Genomic DNA, 21,932 nt, shown 5'->3' with positions numbered 1-21,932 from the left:
TGCATCAACCCAACCCCGGACCTCCCCCCTATCCCCCCGTTCCATCTTCAAAGACATCTTCATTGACATTAGGATGAAATCCTCAAAAAGGCATAAGGAGCTTAAAGTAGAAAACATAACAGACCAGAAAGGGCCAAACCAATAAAAATACAAAAAGGTCGGTTGCTGAACATGCCGCCATCCAAACTCTCAATCGAGATAAGTAACCTTTCAATTCTAGGAGATGCTATATGCTAGGCACAGTTGTGTTACTTTATCAGTATGGCCTTCAAGAACCGCTTCTGATGATCGAGATGCCACTTGGAAGCCACCAGCTCAGTCTGAGAGTGATCCACCTCACAAGACAAGGCTAGTGAAAAGGAAGGTTCCAGAAAGCCTTTGAGTTATGGAGGTAGATGTACAAGAGGGGGATGATAATGATGATGAGCCAGTCATCTTGAACATCACTCCTGGCCCAGAGGAGATGGAGACCAGCATTATTACCCTATCCAAAATCACTGCGAGGAATGTAGCACGGATACCACCAACACAGGTAACACCCTCACGACCTCCTCCAGCTTCCATATTTACATTTGTAAAGGCCCGGCTGGGCGGTACATCCAGCTCAACCACCACCTCAGTAGGTAGTGGTAGTGTAACTGCACAGAGTCAAATTCCGGGCACACCCTCCAGTTCATCTGGTATTAAAAGTGGCACCTCCAGCAGCGCCAGAAAGTTCTCCTCCCCAGTTTGGGGCTTCTTCTCGGTTGGCAGTAAGGAGGAGAACATTGCTATATGCTCAATTTGTCGGTGGGCTGTTAGGCGGGATAAGATTGGTACAAACTATGGTATTGGAGGCCAAAAAAGTCAACTCAAAAAACACTACATTATCCAGTGGGAGGCTCACCTTCTTTGCTTAGAAGAAAGTTAAACTGAACTCATTGTTGTTGTTGGGGATGAAGAAGTAGGGGAAGATATGATCGCGGTGGAAGGTGAACAAGAGGGGGACATTTCTAACCCTACCCTGAGTAGTGTAGTGGGACCGCCCACATCCTCAGCAACATCTCAGTGGCACCGTAGTAAGAGTCAGGCTGAGACACCAAGGCAACCGAGTACTGCAATGAGAAAAAGAGTGTCTTTGTTGAGCTTAACTGGGTTCAAGAAGACAGCTGCACCACAAAGGAAAATAATCCAGCCTACCATTGATAGCATGCTGAGGTCAGAGGCGCAGTACCAATATAACAACCCAATGGCACGGTTGTACAATGCCAAGATGGCTAAAATGTTAGCGCCTGACCTTCTCCCTTTTTCATTTGCGGAAGGGGTCGGGTTCCTTGAATTTGTGTCAGCCATCTGCCCTAAATGGAAGGTTCCCAGCTGGTCCTATTTTGCCAGAGTTGCTGTTACAGCACTACATCATGATGTGCTGGAATTGGTTGGACAAGCTTTGCAGCAGAGTGCTGTTCACAATATCCACCTGATAACAGCCATGTGGACCAGTTGCCAAGCCACTGTTTACATGTGCATCACTGCACACTGGGTGTCCTTTATGGGGGTTAGAGAAAAGCTATCTGAAGTAGGTGCTGTTGACACAGCTGAGATTTTTAATGCTACTCTGAAACATGCGACTGTAGCCATGTTCGTCATGGAGAAATCTCATACTGCTGCACACATTTTGGAAGAGTTGAACAGCAAGGTCTTTGAACGGCTGCACACAAGAGGGAATAACATTGGTTTTGTTGCCACGGATAATGGCAGTAAAGTCCTTAAGGCCATGGAGGTTGGTTGGTATTTCAGGGTCCCATGTTTGGGGCACAGCATTAACATTATAGTTCAAGATTTTCTGAAATAAGGAAGCCATAGTCAGCAACTTACTTAACACCTACCGAAGAATATGCACTCATTTCAGCTATTCTTTTAAATCCCAGAAGCAGCGGAGGATCATTCAACATGACTATAGAATGTCAGTCAAAGCACTCATCCAGGAGGTGGCAACACGTTGGAACTCATCTTTTTACATGCTTGACCATCTGTTTGAGCAGTACAGACTAATCAACGAATATTTCATGCGAAGAGGGGATGCTACTGTGAAAGGCATGACCCTTCAGATGGTCCAATGGTACCTAGTTAAATGCCTGACAGAGATGCTTCTTCCTTTCGAGGTCTCCACATGTGAAGTCAGCTAGGAGGACTGTACTATGGGCCAAGTTATCCCATAGTTGCACATTCTAGAGCAACAGCTGCAGGAGGCGTCTGAAGCGTACATAGGTGTGGAAGAAAAAAAGAAGCATATGAGTTGGTGGAGAGCTTATCCCTCTGCGAAAAAGAAAATACAAGAGTGCAAACTAAGATTTTGTCACAGGAACATTACATGTGTGCCACAATTCTGAATCCACTGTACAAATCGGCACTGTACAGTAAGACATTACTTCCCTTTTCAGAAGTGGATGTTGCCCTGTACAAAACTTGGATAGCTGAGGCAGCCAGTAAATTGAACATTCAACGGCTGGTAATTAAAGGCCCGCTACTGAAACCCATAACAAGTACTGAAGCAGGGTATCCAGCGTCAAGTTCAACTTCAGAGCCTGAGGGCAGTGCTTTTGGCTCACAGCTGTCACCAACACTATCAACAACAGCAAGAACCAGATCATCATCACCAGCCCCAGCCCCAGTAAAAAAGGCAAAGGATTGGTATTTACAGCAAGGACTTGCTAGGTCCAGTGCTGATGCAAAGACAAAAGAGGCCGATCAAATTGTAGCACCCCTGAACATTGAGAGGATGGCCCAGGCATATCTGGATGACCCAAGAGAGGTCTACATTGATCAAAACCCATTGCGGTATTGGTATGGGAAAAGGGGGCAATAGCTTGTGCTCAACAGGCTGGCGATAAACTATATGGCTTGCCCTGTCGCAAGTGTCTCTTCTGAACATGTTTTCAGTGCTGCTGGTTCCATTGTAACAGTGAGAATGTGGAGAGGTTAACCATGATCAAACTGAATTAGCACTTTATACCACCAAATTACACAATACGTGAAACAACGTAGGAAGATGAGGACAGCGGCTCGGATGACGGAAGTAGTTTGTTAGACGATGATTACCTACTTCTGTTTGAACCCCCAGAGTTTGAGGATGAGCTATACTTCCCTGAAAAATAGGTTCGAAACTTTGAATCACAACAAATCCATCACCACCGTCTTCTAGTCCTTTTATTGCTATATATGAGTTTCAGCGGTTTGCATATCAGTCAACTCCTCTGAGGCCTGCTCCTCCCTCCTCCTGAATCGCCCTAAATCCATTGCCCTCAAACCAGATGATGAATGGGTGTAGCATAATAGAAGAAAAAAGAAAACTTTGCCTCATTAAATCCCTCCTAAAGAAGTGGAACACGTGATGATGACTACTATAGCTATCCTCCTTTCAGAGCCGAGAGAGACTGCCCATTAACTAAAGATGAGAAGGGACAGTTAATGAATGATGCCATGCTTTGGATGCTGTTGCTGTCTGAGTGATTTGTGTTGTTGTTTGTTGTGCATGAAGTTAATTCATTGTGTACTATTATCTAATCTACACACTAAAAGTAATTCAAGGCAATTTTTTCCTTCTTGTTTTTTAATAACAAATGTGTACTTCTACTGCAAGCCGATCCATTGCATTTTGAATATGGAAAGGGGACTCAATCTGTACACTGCACACTGAGTTGGACAACATCATGATGACCACAGTGACATAATATCTTCACATTCACTCAGTAGAATCGGAGATGATTGATGGAATAAGTCAGGGCATTTCATGAGTGGCATAAAAGGTAAACAATTCAACAACAATGACAGCAGACCTACATGTCTGTGTAGTGATGGAGTCGAGTGTAGTGGTATGACTGACAGTGCTGCATTGATTTCGTCACTTAATGTGTCAAATGTTATGTTGCTGTATATGTGCTTTGTCTGACTCTGTCAAAAAACATATGCTAAATGGAGGATGGGTCAAGGGTGCCGTGGGCCTGCTCTGTCCTGTTGTTGTAGGTGAATGCTGAAGACTAGAGTAGACGTGATGTATCCATCTATGCCACCTCTGAAAGTGTTCTTGTTGCACTCCACTAATTTATGCATTTTTTTCTACTTGATTTTTCAATATCCCTTTGTTTTTGCATCTACAATTACAGACCGGCTCTTACCCTATGCTATACTAGGAAAAACAACTCACACTTACCATACCAATGAATCTACATCTGCCAGACAGGCAGTGGCATCTCCAACGAGTGATGGATGGACGAAGCGTCCATGGAAGGGAGGACCAAGAGGAATGCTGAGATGCAACACCCCATTTGACCAGGATAACATACAGTAACAGTATCAACTCTCATCATCTTTTAAATAATTTGATTATTTTTAGTCTTAAATCATTACTACTGTTTGTTGTTGTTATTATTATGTTTGATCTTTGCTTATAATTCATCCCTACAACTGTTTTTAAATTTTCTTTGCAATCTTCAAAAGTAAGCCCGGTACAACAGAACAGAAACTTTATATAATCCGGGTCTCTCTGAGGGCAGACAGGCAAGGCAAATGACATAATATCAATATACCGCTGCCCTGTACTTTCTAATTGTCTAGTAGTAGTTAGTAATTACTACTTATCATTAACCATCAAGTTATTATCATCATGCATGCATTTCCTTTTTCTCCCTTAATAGGTTTATGGATATGTTCAGCTACAAAGATTGTGTTTTGTTGTTTGTCCATGCGTACTGTTTTTCTTTGTCAAACCTTTCCTAAACCTGTTTTCCTAACCATTCATCAAAACCTAACCCTCTTCCCACGGGCTGTGAGAATTACTGAGGTGTGACTACATTAAATGTACACCAATAATTGAGCACATGCTTGCTGGGGCGGATGTGGCAAAACCAACACTAATTCAATTTCAAGGCAGGGCAAGGATCTTCTTCTGCTTGCCTACCCATGACCAGTATATTTGCGAGGTAACTTTTTTACCAAAGGAACCTAATCCATCATCTTTAATTTCTGGCATCGATTGGATTTGTCATCATACTAAACACAGCATTAAAGGTTATGCTTGTATCGAGTAAAGTCCTAGTCGAGTGACGCGACACAACTACAGTTTATAACCTGTTGTACTAGGTTCTCCCCGCCACCATTATGTTTTATTTACTTCGTTTTACTACTCCTCTCAGAGTGTCAGGCGACTGAGTGTCTCATTTTCTTTTTTGCAAATGCTACTGTCAGTTTCTACTACTACCACCACAACCGTGGCATCTACATTCTCTTGGAAAACCAAACCATAGTCGCCTTGCAGCCATCGTTGTGCCTAACTTAAACATCAATCACAGGTAAGATAAGAAGTTTAGGGGCAGAATAATAATGGAATAGGAGGAGAAAATGACAGTACTAGTAGGACAAGTCACTCAGTGAGGGGTACCGTATCTATCTGTGTGTTACAAAATCAGCAGATTATTAAATCCAACACTGGCTGCGGCCCTGCAGCAGCAAGGAAACCATGTTTGTGATGTCAACTAGGGATCCCCCACAATACATTAACAACGTATTGCTATGTTTAAGTAGAAATATAATTTAATACCCTAACAAAAATAAACTATGTAACAAATCCCACAACACCCGACCAACCCCTCTCCCTAACCCCAACCAATGTCCAAAACGATAAAGTCCAACCAATTTCCAAAATGTCTATAAACCCCACCGCAATGACCAATTCCCAACCACCAAGAAAAAGGATTAAAAAAGGGGCAATGCAACAGAGTCAAGTTATTGGCGGGATCTTCGGTTTGGCTTCTCCAGGACCTTTAGCCTCTTCTTCACCGCCTCTAACTGCCCCTCTAGGTGTGCATTTCGGAGGAGTATGCGACGCGCATATGCCCTGCAGTTGCATCCATGGGGGGCAGCAGTGCTGGATATTGAAGGGCAGTGGCGGGCGGCAGCCTGACCGTGGCGCTGTACAACTGGAGGGACCAGGCTGGGGCCCGGGCCATTGGAGGAGGCTGCAGCTGCCGCCACCTCTTCCTCCTCCTCCACCAGAGCCACCAGCCACCGGTATTCTTGGCACATAGCCTCCAGCTTCTGGCGCCGGGCCTTGGCTGCCATTCCTTCCTGGATGGTTTGCTTGGGAAGGAGTAGCTATATCAAGAAAGTAAAAAAAAACTATTGACCAATACTCTTAGCAAAACAGTAACACAAATTAATTCAACACATAGTGGCACAGTAGCACTAGCAAGCACAGTACATAACGTTTGTCGTATGTATCTATCTTCCCACTTCCTCTGCCTCTTACATTTGTGGTAGTTTCTGGTATTATACTAGCACTATGTATAGACTTGAGTACACAGTACACCCGTCTTCTTCTTCTCTCTTGTTTTGCCAAATTGACATAAATTTGTTTTAGCCAGCATGCCAGCTCAGTCAGCCTGTGCCCACGACAAACATACTAGAGTCATGACGCAGACTCACGTTAATTTTATTTACAACTGTCTGCATGTGGGGATGCTCATATTTTTCCATTACGGGTGGCACTGGCCATACTCTGTTACATCAAGGGCAACTGCTTAATTTCACTTTCACCCTGCCCTGACTACTAGAAAAGGCAGATGATATCTGATCCGATGATTTTTGCTTATATGTTGGACGACATGAGGTACTTTGTTTTGATTGATTGTGAAACCAGCCGATAGGCCACCCATGGCAGGCTGGCTGACACAGTAAAAAAAAAACGTAACATAGATAGGGAATTGTTCTCTGAGTCGCAGGAAGGAGCTTGATGATAACTACTACTTACATATACAATATATATGCTGTGCTTGTAAACTACTGTGGGTCAAGGGAGTATTCTGAAAAAACAACTTATATTCTCCTTGGCTTTGCTACTCTGACGAGGTTTCTTTCGCATTCTCTTCAAACTAAGACTCTTCATCCAGTGACAGTCTCCACCTATGCTATCTATGATGATACCATCAAGGCATCCATCCATTCAAAGTAAACATCTATCATTCTTCTTAATCTCTCAACAAACCTTAGTTTTGATTCACCAACAAACATGTATTCTTTTTTTTTAACGACCACCAATGTGTCCTTACCTTCCTTGCTTGCCTTGGCTTAGAGTTTGACCAAAACACCACTGAGGATTCTTGCTATCCTCCACCCATACAGTTTTACCCACCCAGGCAGGCATCTTTTCTTTCACCTTCCACCCATCCTTTAACCACCCACACATCTGATTCTTATCAGCCACCTATGCATGCATCCCATGTATCCTTTTCTGTCAGTAATTAATATTACACCTCGCCCATCCTTCCTACTTTCACCCTTCTTTCCCATTTCATTCAACACACCCATTAAGGTCATCTGATCTGACTTTTAGTTTTCTCCATAAATCTTTCATAGCTGAGTTGAAGTAAGATAGAAGAGGCCATTGGTTGCTCAACTCCCGCCGCTAATGCTAATGCTATTGCTAATGCTAAGTAAAGGGTGTCTTCTTCTATAGTTGTTCACAACTTCTTTCTTATTAAGTCTCAACAGTACAGTGTACACCCTTGCAGCGAGTGTAATGTCAATAAGTAAGGATAACGTAACACCACCTGCCACTGCTGCTGTCTTACCCCCTGCAGTCCCGGCAGGTGCCACATCTCCTGCCCCCTCCGGAATGGGCACGTCGCCATCACCGCTGGCCTTGGCACTGGTGGTTGGTAGAGCGCTTCGAAAAAACATTACACATTTTTTACACATTTTGTAGATGCCATATACACCTCCCCCTATTTATTCTTTTTCACTGGCAAGATTCAAACAAAAGTTAATACATACAAATAGAACAGACATCACTAGTACAAATCTGGTACTACTAGAGTAGAGTAGACACTAGTAGTGTCATGGTCTCTAGGGTCATGCTAGTCTCTTTGCTAAGCTAGCCTGAGTCGCGCAACTATTTTATCTTTGTATCTTTTTTTTTGCGCACATTACCTTGCAGCTTGTTGTGTAAGAACTAAGAAGCCTTTGAGCCCACATGAGCTCATACTGCTACTGTCTGAGTGCTGCGTACAAGTTTGAAAAAACAAGCAAATTTGTTATGTCTGGTGGTCAGTCCATATTGCTTAGCCATAACTTGTTACACTTTTGGCACCACTGAGAAATGCTTGCAATATAATAATGCGCACCATTTTTCTCATTACAGACGGCAGATTACCTTTTACAAAACAGAGCTTTGCAGAGCTTATGATGTAACCAGTACTTCTAGGCTCCTCCAAGGTGAGGGGTTCCTCAGAATGTGCTCAGAGATCTTCAGTTATAATTTTATATAAACTATATTCCTGCTAAAGGGAGAGTGTTTCTTCAACCACTGTTCAGTTATCATGATTTTCCCTTTTGTCTTCTCTGGACTTGTAGTTGTAACAATGTTTATTGTTTTAATCTTATGCATTTTGCTCTTGGTGCTGGCTCATATAATATACTGCATTATAGAACAAATTACAGAGCTTGTTATTTGAAAATAAACCGTTTGAACTCACATAGACTCTGTGGTATTTGGTGTGGACTTCACCGAGTGAGTGAGCGAAAGGGTTTGCATTGCTTCCACGACTCTGAGAGGTCGGGAATGTAGTGTTGTGTACTGGGTTGTCTAATCATTGGGTTTCTTTGGGGGCTTCGGGAGCTAATGAGACATTATAGCTAGTCGGTCAGGGGATTGTGTGTGAGGTATGAGGAAGTTCCAACCTCCTATCAACAACGTCCTGTGCATAGTTCTATATGTGCAGAATCCGTACATCAGTAGTAGTATCTACTAGTATCCTATCAAAAATAGTTGAAATCTAGTTGGGCATTTTGTTGGTGGGAATTTTCGAAAAGCCTCAAGATTAAGAAGACTAGAAGAGGACAACCCAAAGGACTGGACTCAGTCAATAAAGAGTGGCCACCTGGGCAACCTTAGCTACAGACAGACTAATAGTAGTAGTAGTAGAATCATATCAGAAGCAGTTAGAGGTAGGCATAACAAGAATTTAGAAACTGATTGTCTAGTTTGAACATTAAGGAAGAATTGTAAAAAATAGAATTCGGAAATCGAAATACATTTTCAGAAAAAATAAGGTGCTGGTGCAGTAAAAGTTAGGGAAGTATAATTATCAATATTAATAACAGGAGGAATTACTGGGCCCAGCAGCAGAGCCCTCTGTAGAATAGCGTTCCTGGCCCTGCCCCCGTCGACTCTGACCCCGTCTTCCTGCCCCTGGGTGCTGATCATGAAAGGTGTAAGATAGAAAGAGACATACATGGATGATTGGTGTGAAACAAATAAAATATTTTTTTAAACGTTCAAAAAAAGATTTGTAGAAACAACAATTGCAATAGAATTGACAAGTATTGGGGGAGTTGCGGTCCGTATTGTTAATATTTAATATATTTCTGAACACTATTCCAGTGTTCCATTCTGATTCCAAAATACTAACTAAGCCTAAGTACCATCTGACCTAGCCCACCTATTCCAGATGGGCCAATTGTTCACTAAGTCTGCATTTCCATTTATTTTCAGCCTCAAAAATGCAATGAAGGACACATGCATACATTTTGCATACACCAAATTGTATATTTATATGTTACTGCTGATGTTCTGCTAGTGATAATAAGCCTATATTACCACTCAATAAACAAACTACAAAAGGTTCTACTAAGGGCTGGGTAAGTAGCACTCAGCAACACGTGACATAACAGAGGTTGCGTCACGTAGACCATAAAAAAATTACCTACTAATAACAAGTAACTAAACTAAACCTATCAATCTACCACTATCTCTTCTTGGTGGCAGGAAGACAAAGGAAGGACTAGAGTCTCTCTAGCATTACCTAACTTAAGTTCTCTAAAGTAAACTCTAGCATAATCATGCCAAGCGAGCACAAAGTTGCAAACAAGTAAGATTAGTAGCGCCGAGTACCTGTGTCATAACAATCACAGAAGATTTTTAAACGTAATTTACCTGCAATGTAAACAGCAGCATTCTTGCTTTATTCACAATAAATAACACAGAGTAGAAGAACACAAACTAGTAATGTTAAATAGCTGCTCACCAAGCCCCGGGACCTCCACTCCTAGCAGGTCCAGCAGGTCCTGCTCCCGGTCCAGGATATCGGACCACCGGTGTGTCAGCTGGGTATCAGTGCGCTGGACACCAGAGCAGCGAAACACTGCCCGGCGCACCTTTCCACATTGTTGGTGATGCTCCCGGAGCCCGTACCCAGACCCAGGCCTGCCGCCTACTGCCAGGGGTATAGGCAGGTGGTGCTAAACAAAAAAATAAATGTGGCTACCGCCGACTCACCAAATAAGGCCCGTGCCTGCACCCCATGTGGGGAAGGTGGTTGCGGCTACGGGAAGCCTTGCCCTTTCCCTTGGCCTTGCCCTCTCCCTTGCCCATGGCTCCGGGACTCGGGGTGGGGTCGGAAAAGAAAAGGGAGGAATTGGAAAAGTAAGTAAAAGAAAACACAAGTTATAACAAAAGAGTAAAAAAGTAGTAGAAAAAGTAACAAAAAGAAGAAAAAAACTAAAAATATAGAATCAAGAAAACAGAGATAGATAATAAATAAAAAAGATTAACAAAAAGTGTACAGAAAGAAAGGATGGCAAAGATAGAGGGAGGATAGAAAACCAGGCCCAGAACCATAGCAATAGAGTGAAAAACAAGATGGCCACACCCGTGGCGACGCATGGGCAGGTTTGCGTGATATTTCCCCCACACATATTATGCATTCCCGAACAGGAAATACTCATCGCAAACGGGCAGTAGCATGCACAACGGGACCTGGAACAGGAAATAGGCATCGTGAACAGGCGGGACAAGTGGAAAACAAGATGTCCGCGCCCATTTGCGACTGCAAGGACAAGTTGGCAACATATTTCCCCACAAGCACGCAAAACACATTGTGAACAGGCGGGCCAAGCAATTCTGAATGTTTGTGGAATTCCCCCGTGCTCGCTGAGATTATTTGCGGTTTCGCAGAGATTTGCGTAGCGCGACTACACGAATTCCGCCCAGGCCTAGCAATAATGCCAGACAAACATGTGATGGGACTGCCAAGTGGCCATCCTACAAATCTCCTGGATAGAAACCCCCACCGGCTCAGCACAGGAAGTGGACACAGAATGTGTCGAGCATCCCTGTACCTCCGATGGAGGAAGTAGACCCACAGACTTATAGGATTGGTAAACCGAAAAACACACCCACCAACTGAGGGTGTAAGTAGAAACTTTCTTCCCCTTAACCATACCCCAACAGGAGGCAAACAGCGCAGGGGGAAGACAAAACACCAGGGTACTCTGGAGGTAGACCTGAAGGGCTCTGTGAACATTCAAGGATGTAGGAACAAGCGAATCCCCCTCCCCAGGCAAATCAGGAAGGACCACATCCTGCTGCAAATGGAACTTGTAGGAAATTTTAGAGAGAAAGGACGGGTCAAGCCGCAAAAAAAGTCTAACCTGCAGGAACTGCAAATAAGGGAAGGAGATAACCAAAGCACGCAAATGACCTATCCGTCGAGCGGAGGTGATGGGCAACAGAAAAGCCACCTTTACAGACAACCACAACAAATCAGCCTCCAACAAAGGTTCAAAAGGCGGCACTCAAAACAGTCTGCAAATCACAAGAAGGCACAATCACAGGAGAGACCGTATGACGAAGCCAAAAAGTAAACAAAATCCAACTCACCAAAGGAGCAACAACCTCCAAGGATGCCCCAGGAGCTCTACATGCCAGAACTGCAGCCCATTGAGCAGACAAGGTAGAAGGGGAAAGGTCCTTCAAAAACCCATCTCCAAGAAAATCAAGAATAGAAGTCGGATCCCCAACCAAGGCATCCACACTATGAGAGGAGCACCAGGAGACAAAAGAGCTTGAATATTTACCATAGCTCTTAAGTGTCAAAGGCCGACGCGACAGCTGAATGTCACAGCCCACCACAGAAGAACAGCCCAAAGACTCCAAAGTCAGCTTCTCAGGAGTCCGGCCGTCAGATTCAAGCAACAAATACAGGGCAAATACAGAAGCGGAAACTGAAGTGGTACCTCAACCAAGGGAAGCCAGACAAACTTGTCCATCCAGCTGCATCAGGAGCGGAAACCAAAGGCAGCGAGGCTAAAAATAAGGGATCAAGAGCACAGACACCTTCTCCACCAGAATCTTCTGCAGCACCCTCGGAGGAGGGGTATTGGAGGGAAGGCATACTGCAGGCCAAGAAATCGCGAGAGCATCCACCGACAAGCCTCGGCACAAACCACCTCGGGGCAAAAACGATGGAGAAGAGCGTTGTGAGGGGAAGCAAAAAGATCAATCCAGGTAGTCCCGACCGGAAGACAAAGGTCCCGCATGAAAGTTCAGATCCCCCTGAATGTAAACAGGTCTCAAACCCAACAGGTGAGATTCCGCCTAGGCACAAGTCTTGGAAGCCTGCAGATTCAGAAGTGTGCACCTGGTTCCCTCCTGGTGGTTCAAGTAACAACAAGCCACCATATTTTCATTACAAACCAACAGATTCGCCCCATGGAGAGACACCTGAAAGAAATGTCCCACCTGCAAATGGCCACCCACTCCTGCCAGTTTGAGGAATGGGCCCCCCAAACCCAATGACTGGTGTCTGTGGTCAACAAGGGGAGTGGAGGACGCTGAAAATGCAACCCCTCTGCAGATTGGAGGTGCAAAGCCACCAGTTCAACTCCTGAACCAGAACAGGGGATAGAGAAACCAGAGCCTCATAATCCACCCAGGAAGGGTTGCCACCACTGGCCAACAGATGATTCACCAAGGTCTTGAGATGCACGTGAGCTCAAGGAACCACTGCAGGCAGTGGCAGCCATCAACCCCTGGACCCACAACCACAACAGAGCTGGGGCAGGTACTGTAGCAGAGCCTGAAGGGAAAAGGATCCGAGCAGGAGGGAGAAACACTGCCCGCTGCAATGTGTCGAACAGTCCCCCGATGAACTAAAGTCTCTGAACAGGAGCCAGATGAGACTTGGCCAGATTCAACTTGAACCCCCGATCCTGGAACAAGGCCATCATCACTTCCACTGCCGGAAGAGCCTTGGGGAGGGAGGAAGCAGAGCCCAGATAATCATCAATTTAGGGAAACACAGAGAAACATGATGCTGCAAAACCCCCATAGCAGGAGCCAATACCTTGGTAAAAGTCCGGGGAGCTGTAGAGAGGCCAAAAGTCAAAACCAAAAACTGCTAATGGAACTCACTGACTTTCTGGATGGACGGGAACGTGAAAATAGGCATTTTCTAAAACCAGAGAAGCCAAAAAATCACCTTCCCGGATGAGGGGAATGACGGACTGTAAGGTGACCATTCGAAAAGGATCCATCCGCACCAACTTGTTCAAAGACCTGAGATTCAGAACTGGGTGGAAGGAACTATTGGGTTTTGGGACCAGGAACAGAGTGGAATAGAACTCCAGGTCCTGCGCCGCCAAAGGAACCAGTATAACAGTGCCCTTTGACAATAACAGGCCAATGCCTGACAACATGGCAGATCTTTACACTAAGTCTTTTGACAATGGGGTCACCTGACAATAGTCCAAAGGGGGATGGCCCCGGAATGGAATCCTGTAAACCAGATCTATGATCAACATGACCCAGCTGGTCGAAAATCAGATTGGACCAACGATCCAGGAACAAATGGAGCCGAGCCTCCACCATGGCACAGTATTTTTTGTCAAGACTTGGTCCAGAGAGACCTTCTACCAGCCACTGCTTCCCCAGCAGCCGAGAAGAAGGCCCACAGGGTATCAAAAGTCTCATCTGACAGAAACCGAGCCAAGACCATCATCTGTGCCAAGAAAAGAGTGGGATCCCCTTGATCCTGAAGACAGTCAAACAATTTCTCAAAATCCTTGATAAGTGCTAGCACAAACCCCAAAATGAGAAGCAGCATAAGAGTGCTTGAGCGCGGACTTCACCTTCCATCCAAACGGGTCAGCAAGAGAAGCCTCTTCCGAAGACAAAGATGAAGAAGATATGGAAGACAAATTAGAATTGATCTGAGGAACATGGGCATCAAACTCAGCCAGGCAATACCGCTGCCCTAGAAAGTGAGAAATCCCCTGCTTGTCAGCCTCAATCCATCCTTTAGCCAGAATCTCTTTGATGACATCATGAAAAGGCAGGTCATCCACCACGGAGGTACGATACTGGGAGTAAAACCCTTCATCAGACAACGACTTAGACTCACACCACAGTAACTCACGAATATGGACCAACATGTCCAAAAAATCTTAGGGGAATTGTCCATGTCCTCATCATCCTCCTTAGACTTCTTACCAGAAGGCTCAAGCAGCACAGCCTGCACAGCAAAATTAATTAAATTCTGCAAATCAGACCTGGAAATTTGGAACAGGTCACTCTCCTGCAGCTCCGGAACATTATTATGCTGGGACAAAGATTTTGCAGGCACCAGAGAGGAATCCTCATCATACACAACAGGAAGTGCCCAGCAATTCCCCTTAAAAGCTGTCACCAAGCAACCAAATCTCAAACGACATGTGACTTGGGAAAACAAAAGGGACAGCTGTGCCGCCTCCCCCACACCCCCGGAACAAACAACCATGGGAGCTGGATGCCGCTAGGAGACCCCAGCACTGGAACGACCCGAGGCCAGAATGTAAAGGAAAGCTCCCTGTCCCAGCCAAGCACATGCACGTTGAACTTGTTCTGGTCACAGAGCAGGAAGGCGACCGACCGGAACTCCAGAGTAGCAGCGCGCAATGAAAACACAAAATCAATAAATGTAAAAGAAAAACTCACGGCATGGGAGACCCAGCCAGCGAACTGGAAACCGGAAACACTGCACAGCATACCAGTGTTTCGACCGACTTGTCGGACAATAAAGAAAACAGGCATGGCGGTTGATGGGAGGGGCTTATATTACAAAAAAATAAACTGCAAGTCTGTCTCCCTTTTCTTGGTGGCTTCGGCTAAATTAATTGTGGGGCAGTAAGACTGTAGCAGCCTTTGAAAAAAGGGTTGCAATAAAAATTGAACACCCTCCTGGGAATTGTAAAAAAATGCATTTCATGAACAGAAAGGTAACTAAAACTAATGCTTATGAAGCACAATGCATTTTATAATGCTTTTAACGGCTAACTGCCTAGCAACTGTAGCAACAGACGAGGTACTTGAAGGGGATGAGGCCTTTGAGCAGTGGGGCATCTACATGTGCATCTCTATGTAGCCTCAGGCTTAGAACGTGGAATGCTGCTGGGTTGGGTGCAGCATTACCGCAATGCACTATTATTTTATGTTCTTTGAATTATTAATAATTACAGGATGAGCCGTAAAAGTATAAAAGTAATAACTACACAGCGTGCTTATCTTTACCACCTGAAAATATTTTATGGATTCCTATTTATTTTAGCTATCAGGTGAGAAGAACACGACCAGCTCCCTGCAGAGTCACAAACTATGAAATAATGCCATACAGCCATAAAGGGAAACCACTTGTGAAAGGGAGAGCACTTGCCATGTGTTCAATGTTATATTTCATTCACAAGACAACAACAATTCACGCAGCAATCTTAGATTATATTTACAGTGTAGTAGATGAAAATAGGATACAATGCTTTCTTTACGCATTATATCTGCAGTCTTCATATTTCTGACTCCCCTTTATAATTTACGCCTGCATGCACAGTGAAGCTCCACCGAATTTTGTTTAAGGTTCCTTGTTAAAGAATATGACCATCTGACACATGTGGGTTCAATTGCAAGCTCCCTCATATGGTCCGATGGAGTAGGGGCTGTTCGAGGAAGCACATTACACTGCCAACCCTATTCAGAGTAGATGGTGTAACGTTCTTTTATTCTGGCCCTAAGAGCAGGAAAAAACAAATAATAATGCCCACACCAATGGGCAGAAGCTCCCAGGGTGCGGGGGGTCATCGTCTTTTTGTTTTTCCAGAACAAACTTTTGATTTGGGAGTTTCTTAGAGAAAAAAAAAGGGTTTCAATTAAGTTTGGAATAGTCATTAAAACCGGCAGTGGGCATCCACCAAATATTTTGTGTCTTGGAGAGAACCTCCCTGATTTTGGCTTCTACTTTGTATCAAGATGAAGAGATGTACACTTGCCCGGCCGTCATCTGTAAATTTGAGGAAATATCCTCTCCCACCCCGATGGACATAGCACTAAATCAGACCCTTTTTCTTCTACCATATGTTTTGTGGTCACTTGTTTGATTTTCAGACATATGTTGTTGCTTGTCTGAAACTGATACCAGGATTTCATGTGAAATGATCTGTTTTGTTGACAGCAGTTAAGAAATTAGCTTTAGTTTTAAAGCATTGATCATTGCAAAAATCTATTCTAAGGTTTTAGGAAATGGTAGACAGGCAAAAAGTAGATTGTTGGTTAGATGACTTGACAAATATAGAAAAAAGCTTTCTATAAACACTGGTGTATTACATGTACGTGTGGTAATACATGGTGGAGGTTTGAGTAACTTTATATTATTTGATTGTCTTTGCTCCTGTTACTCTTTTGTTCTAGTTCAGGTTTTATTCTGTTTCTATTTGTAAGTCAGGCTTTTGAAACATTAGCATATTGTTCTCCCAAACATTGGGTACTTCCTTGGGTAATCATTTCTTTGTCTCTTCTTACATAACCTATTTTATTTTTGGGGCATTTTGCCAATGCTTGTTTGTGTGTGCGTGTGTGTGTGTGGGTGTTTGTGCGTGAACACACGCATGATGCTTGCCATTTTGGATGGTGGACCTCCGACTTTTTGTCTTCATCCTCCATTTTTTCTGATCTTGTTTCTGCTGGCATTAGGATTCTGCGCTCATTACCACTGCTAACCAGTATTTATGTATGTGCTCACATACTTAAAACATGGTAATATCGGCATATTTTATTTTGCATATTTAGTTTACTTATAAGTCCCAAATAAAGGGGCATTACATTTATCCAGGGCCTGTAAATTAAATGCAGAAGCGATTGAGCCTCCCACTTCAGTGACCTTTAAAAATGTCTCAGGCCTTCCATTGCAAAACCTGTGTGTGCAGGTTTAAACTGCTGTGTCGGTGTGGCAAAATAAACCTTTTGCCAGGCCCAAAACATCCTTTTTAATATATATATGTCACCCCTATTGTAGGCCCTGGACATCCCAGAAGGGAGGGTGCAACACCTCTAAAAAGTAGGACACAGATGTTTAAGTTTTACATGCACTTCATGGTGAAGTCGAATTTTAAATTACAATTCTTGAAATGCCACTTTCATAAAGTTTAAATTTGTTTGCATTATCCATCTGGTGTCTGTAGCTTGTCTCTGGTCACATGATGGAATGTAGTTGACAGCTGGGCTTTGTGCAGACCTCCTAGATAGCCACACAAAATGAAAGCTGAGATGTGACTAGATGGGCCATTACTGTCAGGGTGGGAGTGAGGGGATAGGTCTAGCCTCACTTAAACCTGAATAGGATGTGTCCTGTCTCCACACAAAGGCCTAACAACACCGTATTGTCACTTCAGTCAGTTTGAAGCCTGGCAGGAGAGGCAGGTTTTTCCATGCACTTCAAAGAAACTTTTTTCATCAACAAGGGCACTTGTGTATATAGGAAGGATCGTAGACACCACTACTTAACCCCTCCCAGGCTCCTGATTAGCTCAGCTCGTCATGAGGCATGGTTGCGCTGTGCATGACGAGCTCAGCTCATCATGAGCACAGCACGACCGTGCTGCATGAGGAGCCGAGCTCGTCATGAGCACCGGGGTTCTGCGCGTGCCCCCTCTCCCCAGCACAGTGGGGAAATTACCCGTGCGGTGAAGGGGTCAAGGGCACTTCTGGACCTACGGATACTCTGCAAGGACTGGTGTTCTGCTACAAAGACTGACACTCTGCTGGACTGCTGCTCTCCAAATAACTGTTGCCCTGCTGTGCTGACCTGTTGCCTGCTGCCCTCTTGCCTGGGGAAGTAGAGCTAGACCTTCAATGTCATCTTAATCCCAAGACTTCAGAGTGACTCAAAGGGCTAGTCTTCTGACCTCCTTATGTGAGCCGCAGGGACATAACAGGCTCCCCAACAGCTCCCAGACCGTTCTTCAGTGAGTTTCTGACACCCAAGATGTACCCCTCAAGTCCAAAATCCTTGGTGTGGCTCTTGAGCTTTTAAATTCTACTTGTGTGCTCTTTGCAAATGGGCCCGTTCACACTGAAAATCAGAGTAAGCCACCAAAAGCCCGTCTCTTCACATAGCAGCATTGTTAGCCCATGTAGGGCCAGCCAAGCAAAGCTCCAGTTCGCCCATCTGCGACGCCTGGCCTGGTCTTTGCATTACGCTGCCTCCGATGCTCTCTTTACTTCTTTTTATTTCTTTAAATGCGAATGGGACTCTTGGCACAAAACCTGAAAAGACAAATCTTCATCAGGTCTAATCTGCGGCTGTATCCGACCCATGCTCCATCGTGATTGGCTTGAATGTTTGACTTTGACCGGGTCCAGTGTCACTAGATAGCTGCACTTGGCGCTTTATGCTATACTGCAGTAAATTCTTTGAAAAATTCATAACTCCTGTTCTAATGATTGTTTTTTGATGTATTTATCAAATTAAGCTCTATTCTCCAAACCTGGTTTAGGATCCTTTTTGTGGGTGTAGTTTCACTGTTTAACTGTTTGGAGTGTTGCACAAATACTTTAGCAATTGCCTCTAAGTTAAGACTGATCTGTGCCAAGCTACCAGGGTGTTCAACACAGGTTAATTTGAGGCTTGCTTGTGCCTTACCCTGACTATGATTGTGGTTGCTGTGTGACCAGAGCTCACACCCAGGTCAACCAGGAACCCAATTTCTAACATTGTGTTAGAACTGGCTATTTCTGGTAGGCTAAGGCTGACGCCAAAGCCAGGCAGAAACCACTATTCTAGTCAGGGCGAGGGAGTCACACGGCAAGATAACCCCTGCTCACTCCCTTGGTAGCTTGGCACGAGCAGTGAGGCTAAACTCGGAGGCAATGTGTAAAGCATTTGCGCCAGCACACAACAGCAACAACATACTAGGCACACCACAAAAGGAACTCCACACAAGGTTGTATAAAAATAACTTCTGTATTGTCAAAACCACATCAGATAGAAATCACACATGTACATTGTGCCAACTGGCACGGGCAATATTCACAAGGGATTATTTACAAGACAGGGCCACATAGACCACTGTCATAATCAGCACTTAGTAGAAATAGAAATACTGTCAGAAATTAGAATAAAAGATATAAAATCACTGTAGCACAAAATAACAGTTATAAATCACATCCAGGAAACACTGGGAACAGGTAAGTACCACCTACGCAACCCTAAACACCTTAGGAGAATGTCACGCAGGGGACCAGGACCTTACTAGGACCACCTGTACTGGAAAGAACAACCACCTAAGAATAAAATACATTTAGGGGTATAAACAAGAACATATTACCCATGATGCATGAAACACATTCAGAGGAGTAGTAAAGGAAAAAGGTAAACACATGATGCATAAAACATTCAGAGGTGTAAGGAAAGAAAACACATGATGCATAAAACATTCAGCAGTGTAATAACAAACATTCAGAGGTGCCAGGAAGGAAAACACAACTCAATAGCGCAAAAACACATGATGCCTAAAACATTCAGAGGTGCAAGGAAAAAACACACAATTGCGCAAAACCTCACATAAGCCACTACCTGTGGCAGTCCCTAGGCCAACTGGCCTTGTTGGGGCTAGGACGCCCTGTTGTCCAAAATGTCAGGGTGCGCTGCCATGCGGCGCCAGTCAGGGGTGCGCCAACGGCGCAGAACCTAAATGTTGCAGGTGCCCACTACTTGCTGGGCACCTGGAAACCACACAAGACCTAAAGCCCCTAGAATAAATCTGCGCCAACTGCTGACCCACACAGGCTCTGAAGACACTCGTGTCCACAAACGTTGAAGCCACACAGGCTCTTAAACAAATATGCCCCCTGAGCCTAGCACGCTCTGTAACCAACTGTGGGGGGTCGTTGGAGCCCCCCTCGGGGGCTCGACATCAAGGAAATGCCCCCAACCTATCTAGGCTCGCCAAACAAAAATGCGGGGGTCAGAGTCCCTCTCGGGGGACTCAGCCTTAAGGGGATGGCCCAGGAGCCCTCTCCGGGATCTACATACATTGGGGCGGCCCACTGTCATCCGGGGCCGCCCTGGCTCTGTCTCCATTCGTCACTGCCAGCACCATCACGGAGCCCCCCCAGCCCTCTTAACTCACCGGGCTGTTCTCGGCGGGGCTCCTCTCGGCAGCGCGGGATCCTTCTCTTCTCCGCCGGCTGGCGGCCGGGACTCGCAGCGGGGGTGGGCACCGGCAATGTGCCCCGCGTGCCCACCGCACTGCTCCACCGTCTCTCGGGGCTCCCTCCAGAACACGGGAGCCCCGCCTCAGCCCGCGATACTTCTTCTCCGCTCAGTCGCGGTGCGGGGCTCTCCCAGTCTCACGGGAGCCCCGCGCCATCTGCCGCCATACTTCTTCTCTCGCTGCAGGGCTCCCTGGGCACATGGGAGCCCTGTTCACCGGCCGCCATATTTCTTCCTCGCCGCCACTCCGGTCTCCCCCCCTCACGCTGCAGTGCCGAGGGCGGGACTTCCGGTACTTTGTCTCGGGGCCACGCTGTGATTGGCCGGCCAGCCCCAACACTTCCGGGTTGCCGCGGGCAGCGCGGCGGCACGTTCTAGGCAGGCAGGCTGGGACTAAATTAACCGAGGAGTGGGCTCCCTCGAGTAAACATATAAAAATAGCAAATAAGCGAGGTGGGCACTCGCTAGCAAGAATGAAGCGCTTCTAAGCGCCAAAAGGCAGATGATGCGCTCCCATAAATCAAAAAGCGCTCCCAAGCGCTAAGAAAGATAAATCAAGCGCTCCCAAGCGCTATAGCAAAGAAAAAGCACTTCCAGGTGCTTAGGGGAGCAGAAAGTCCAGCAAAGTCCTTCAGGAGTCCAGGGCCTGGGCAGGGCCCAGGGATTCCCCTGGGCCCAAGCAGCAGCACGCCCCTGGCAGATTCAAGTCCAAAAACAAGAACATTTTGGAAGGGGACACAGCCCCTTCTTATACAGAAAAAAGTATTTGAAGTCTTTGTGCAGGCAGTGAGAGAACCAGCTAGAACTGGTTATAGGGAAATCCTGTCAGTATCAGGGACAGAGGTGACAGTCGCCCAGCGGGGAGGAGGAGCCAGCATTGTGGCAGGCAGGCACAGCCTCATTCACACTCAGGTGCTATCTCCACCAACTTCCTTGGCAGCAGATGCTGGCTTTCATCCACGGGCTGACTCAGACAACCTCCTGGGGGCTCTGCAGCCCCTGTCAACCTCAAACCAGACAGTCAATCCACAAGCAGGCCCAGGCACTCTGGGCCAGGCTCACCAGCCAATCACACGCCAGGCACAAATTACACAAATATGCCAACTTCTCAAAGTGGCACGACTAGACACAACCATGCCGCAAACACCATTACCCAGCATTCAATCTCACGAGTTCGCACATATCAAACTCGACCCTGCACTCCCCACACATCAGGAACTACCATGGGCATACATATTCCACATTCATTCCTATGGGAGGGCAGGTCACTCACCACACATACACAGGGAGCACACGTACTTTACACTGTACCACAGTGAAAAAGTGCACAGAGGCCTAAAATCACCAACACCAGGTTCTAGAAACAGGCTAGGAAAAAGCAAAAAGTTTCGGGGTGAACCTGCCAAAAGGGCCAGGTCCAACACAACCCCCTTCCAGCCAAAACGCAGGGTAGACCAATCACTCCACTGATGGGCTTCCTTGGTTTGGGCGACAAAACATGGACACGGGCCCGCAAGGCAGGGACACCTTCCAGTTTTTCGCCACTCTGAACCTACAGGGTTTCCTCCAAACAAAAACTCTCTGACCCAACTAGGATACCCCACT

The sequence above is a fragment of the Lissotriton helveticus genome, chromosome 4_1 (assembly GCF_964261635.1).
Source record: "Lissotriton helveticus chromosome 4_1, aLisHel1.1, whole genome shotgun sequence".
NCBI lineage: Eukaryota > Metazoa > Chordata > Amphibia > Caudata > Salamandridae > Lissotriton > Lissotriton helveticus.
The sequence above is the reverse complement of the archived record's forward strand: the minus strand, read 5'-3'. Positions refer to the sequence as shown.